Below are 5,496 nucleotides of genomic sequence, written 5' to 3'. Positions count from 1 at the left end.
TTGTCCTAATATCACACTGTGTTGTTTGACCCAAAATTGGCATTTTATATGGTTTAAGGATATACGATACAATCAACATCGCTCAAACACTTTCCTCAAGCAAGTCAAATGGTATGTCCATCGAGAGTGTGCACACAGATCATCAATGAATACCTCCAACCACTTTTGCAAGTAGTCCTTGAAGGCTGTACACATTAATCGTTGGAATGTTGTTGGGGCATTGGTTGAGGACCAAAAGGCATGAATTTGTAAGCAAACGTCCCCCACATTGTATTGAAGGTTGTCTTATGCTAGTCTTTGGGCACTATAGACACCTAATTGTAGCTTGGCACTATAGACACCTAATTGTAGCTTGAAAATCTATCTAAGAAGCTGTAAGCTTCTTCACTAGATAATCTCTCCAAAATGTGTTTCGTATTATAAGGCAATGGGTAATGGTCCTTTCTTGTAGCTGCGTTGACCTTTTTGAGATCGACACATACCCGAAGTTTCCCATTCTTCTTTGGCACTATTACGATTGGTGACAACCAATCCGTATGTTCTATCTCGTTGATGAAATCCACAGCAATAAGTTTATCAATTTTCTCCTTTATAATTGCTGCATATTTAGGACTCATCTGGTATGGTTTTTACCTGGTTGGTCTTGATCCGTCCATGATTGGGATCGTATGTTGCACCACTTTAGGTGTGGTACACCCTTAATATCTTTATAGATCAAAGCGAAACAATCCTTAAACTCTTAAGGAGAGCAATAAGCTCATTTTCTTCAGCCCTGCCCGCCGGAGTTAAGTCCTTAGTGATATAAACAAGTTTGGTTTCCTCCCTTGGTTCTGCAATATCAATTTCCTTGACTTCAGCCATTGTATGATGTGGATAACCCATCTTCCTTAACTCTTTTTTCTGTTAATTGGACCACCTTTCGTTCGTCAATTGTGTATGTTTTGAAATGGTCTAGTACTGAAAGCACGTTTGGTTTATCCTCATTCTCACTTTTTGTTTTAGCCATAACTTTCCTAGCCTCTGGCTCAGCTTATGCAAAAGCTTTGTTTCGATTTCGGCGCCAAGCTTTCATAAGCTTAGGCATTTTTGGTTCTCGAAGGATGACTTCCTCCCTATGTTTCCCTTCAAGGGATATCTTACTCAATTCCTCACCCCAATCCTTAGAAAACTCATCGTGTACCTTAGTAGCTCGAGGTATCTCAGCCACCACTGGGGGCATCCGTGGGTTTTCTTTGTGCAGGGCATTTCGTCAAGCGATATATCGTTTCTGCTTTCGTCATCTTCTAAGGCATTGGGTGCTAGTATGGCCTTGTGATCCAGTCCCTTCTATTGTAGAAACTTCCTCTGTATGGGTTGCCAATTGACCATACAAAGAGAGGTAGTGGGAATAGTCCTAGATTCCACGTATTGGGTTCCTCGGGGGGTTGCATCACATCTATGGTGGCTAGCACATGCATCTAGGTTTCACTGAAATATGGAGGAGGAAGTGATGCATACATTTCTGCTTCCTCTTCCTCTTTGGAAATTTCCATCGTGGGCTGGTGTATTTGTATGGATGTGGTTCACTCGATTGTGACCGAATCATTACCAAACAATTGCCCTTCCATGGGGTGTGCTTTCCTTGTTCTTAGCTCTATCTTTAGAATTTGCAAATCCCTTTGAACATACACATGGCCTAATGCCCAATCATGCACCAATTTGGATTCCCTCATGAAGGGTCTCCCCAATATTATGTCATATGAGTCTGGTTGACACAAAAAGTCTATTACTACAAATGTATGATGGTAGCGAAACGTAAAGAGTTTGAGTCGCACATTCTCTAAAAGCCCAATGGGTCTTGAAGATGTTCTGTCTGCCATTTTATTAAAAAGATCTTCTCTTTTCATATCGGGTTTTCCCCAATTTTCCCGATATCATTTTGTGATGATGCTAACTCCCGCCCCACCATCCAACCACGATAGCTAGTGCCTGGTATTTGTTATGATGAATTGGGATCATAGCATTAGTGTCGTCACACTTTTGTAATAACGCCCCAATTGATTAATCGATATTTTGAAGACTCTAGTTGTTCTTTCCCTTGCGTGTTTTACGGTTCTTTTTGCAAGAGGTGACTGAATATCCTCTATAGTGTCGGCTGGCCTTAGTCCGCCCTCTACCCATTCTTTTATGTCTGCCCACAATGTTGGTGAACTGCGTAGTAGTTACCCCAATGGCATTTGCACAGAAGTGGACAATACAGCTGCGAGACTCTGCCAATGTCTCCGGGTTCTCTGGCAATTGAGAGTTCCTTCCATGTGTGCGTCTTGTATCCATCCCTAGGGAATGAATGGATGGACTCATCCTGCGTAACCTCCTCAAACATTCTTAACATCATGTTTCCTTGACATCCCTCTTCTGACTCTTCTAGAATTGGACTAGGTACGTCCAATTCCCTTTCCCTTGTTGGTTCATTTCTTTGATACATTGTATCCTTGACCCGGTTAGCCCCCGTAACTTGGCTTCGTGAAGTTGTTGACACTCTTCTACTAGGGCCCTGGGTTCTTCAAGATTCCTTATCTCCTCTTCAGCATTTGGGTATTCACCGACTCCTTTAGGAGTTGATGGTCTTTCCCCTTGCATTTCTTTGTCAAGCTCATTTGGTTTGAGCGCTTGATCCCTCTCTTCTCTTGATTGAGTGGATCCAGTGTCGATCGTATCTTCTTTAGCTCCATCTTGAATTGTGACTCTGGAGTCACCCTTAGCCACTTTTTTCACTCTTAGCCACTTTTTTCACCCTCCTTCTCCTACCAGTTCTAGAAGTGGTTGCATTTGCTGGGTTCTTCCCTTTGTCCCCTAATTGGGCTTGGGCTCGTATATCAGGACATTGAGTGGCATGATGTTTCCAGGTTGCACACTTATGGTCCGGACGGTAGCCTGGTTAGAAGTGGAAGTTGAACCACTTGCGTGGCATGGACAATCTTTGATTAAATGATCAATCCCACATTTAGTACAAGTAAGTGCTGGCATGTTGGTTGGTGCAGTCAATTGTTGAGGTTGATGCGTATGAACCACATTCTTGTTAGAACATTCAGTGATTCGATACGGTCCCCCGCGCAACCAAAACATTGTAGTGGTCCTCTCCTCATATTTGCGTTTATGTCCTTACCTTTCCATTGTACCGTGGTTTGAAACCCAGGTACTGGCATGTTATTCTATAAGACATAAAATTCTATTGCAATCTCCAGAGCTTCCTCAAAGTACTCACCCACTAATTTCTACTTCACGCACCATATTCATATCCTTTAATGGATCCTCAATCAATACTTGGTTGATTTTAGCTTGTGGTGGTAGAACAGGTGGCGATAGGGGTGAAGTGTCCTGTACTCAAAACATCCCCCTAGGTAAATAGGAAGGGTTTGTTTGTTCTACAGCTGCAGTGATTTGCATGGTGGTGCTGGTAAGGCCAGTGGGGATCTAGGTGCCGACAACTGTGCTACGGTTTGGAACCTTGGATATCTGCACATGGAGGTGTCATGATTCCCTAATTTTACACAGTGCACAATAGAGTTATGGGCTTGCTCTTAACTGTGGGCATTCAGTGGTAGTGTGATTCAATTTGCACATAGAACACCACACCAAATCTCTACGAGGGTGACGATGGGTATGCCCATTCCCAAATGTTTCTCTTCCTTCACCTTCAATTTTTTGAGTATGGCATTACTGAGTTCATCCACAGTCATGTTCCCAACTTGCTTGCTCCGAGTTCCAACTCTTGGTGACTTGAAACTCATGAAGTCGTTGCTACCAAAGATATTTTGACATCTTCTAGTTGTGGCAATTCCAACATATTATCTTCATATTCAATTGCCATCTTACAACATGCATCTAGAGTAGCCTATTGGGCGGCTAATACTAGATAATCATGCATCTTGTGGTCTCGGACTCCTCTCCGGAAGCATGGCAATAATTGATCACAGCAGTTATCCGCCCCGTAGTTTGCACCTTGAATTCAAGTGCTTAGCCGAGATACATAGTTTGCACCTTGAATTCAAGTGCTTAGCCGAGATACATAGTCTCACATCGACTTAATTTCTTTTTGTTTGATGTTGTGCAGCTGTGCCATAGGACTCCATCTGCTGTTGCCACTTTTGGAAAAGCTTGGCACAAACACATTCTTGAGCCGTGTAAAATTAATCTTATCTTCTGGCTTGAGGGTTCGGAACCATTGATGAGATTTTCCTTCTAGGGTCAATGAAAAGACACGAATCACGGTTACATCACTACTACTGGCCCGCAAGTTTTGCATGTGGACTCAAAGATCTCTACATGTTGAATCGGATCCCCATCCCCAGAGAATTTTTGTATGAGCTTTGAAATGATGTTTGGCTTCATTTGGGATGGTCTGGATTCTAGAGCAGTGCCTAGTTCCTTGACCATTCCATGGCCCATTTCCGACGGGCCATATTCAACAAATCCGTCCTTGTGGTGGCTGCTTTAAGATCTATGTTTGAGTCCGCCCTTGGTCTTTGAGGAGCTACTCCCCCCCCTACCTAGACCTCGTCCTCTTCCAACATTGGCTCTTCTAGGCATTTTCGGTCTATAGGATGCTCTTCCTTCTTGGTGTACATGCGGTCTTCTACTTCACCTTTTTTCCCTCGGTAGATTATCCCCTTCATCTTGGGTTATAAACCCTTCCTTTGCTCTTGGCTCCTCATTAATGGGCTCTAAGTTTGGAATTTCTCCCTCACTCCTGTCCATGACTATTTCTGGCTCTTTGCCTGTGATTAAAATAGGTTCACATTTTCCATCTCCTTTTTTTCGGCCCTAGCCCTTTGAGTATCAAGCTCTTGTTTCCTTAAGCTCAATTCTCATAGAAACCATTCTACTTTAATCCTTTTCAGATCTAATTCTACTTCCTCTGAGGTTGGGAAGAACACTTGACATGTCCTGGCTACGCTTTCCAAGTCTCTTCCCATTCGGGGGTCCCATTCGGGGGGTGCTAGTGTTAGATAGCCTAGAATTTGAAGGTTGGATTGGTAATTCTTGCCTTGGACCAAGTCCAGTGCTGATTGATGGACCCGTGCCCGCCAGCGGATTGTGCCTCCTCTCATTACTAGTTTGGAGACCAAAAAATCCCCAAGCTATATCAATGATACCATTGGATCTGGTAGGGGAGGGTGGTTTCTCCTCTTACCCAAACCCAGAGTATCACAGCCCTTCTTCCATGGATTCTTCACTACTAGTCTTGATGGTGGTTAGATTCCTTAAGACACTCAATATTGAGTGCTCAGTGAGTGGCCTGAACTAACACTCTTTTGATAGGAAGATCCTGGGTGATTTGATGCACTATCGTTGGGAGTGAGGTCCTCTCTCCGATATGAGCTTTCCAGACCTCAAGTGCATGTGAAAATGATTTTATAAGTTCATTTGCTACCCCAATTAAATTCTGGTAAGATATTGTTGATTTGTTTTTTGAGGTCGTGATGAGAAAGCAAAGAACAGTCCACAGTGTGAAAA

Source organism: Cibotium barometz, chromosome 21 (assembly GCF_041138505.1).
Source record: "Cibotium barometz isolate CiBa-2024 chromosome 21, ASM4113850v1, whole genome shotgun sequence".
Classification (NCBI taxonomy): domain Eukaryota; kingdom Viridiplantae; phylum Streptophyta; class Polypodiopsida; order Cyatheales; family Cibotiaceae; genus Cibotium; species Cibotium barometz.
The sequence above is the reverse complement of the archived record's forward strand: the minus strand, read 5'-3'. Positions refer to the sequence as shown.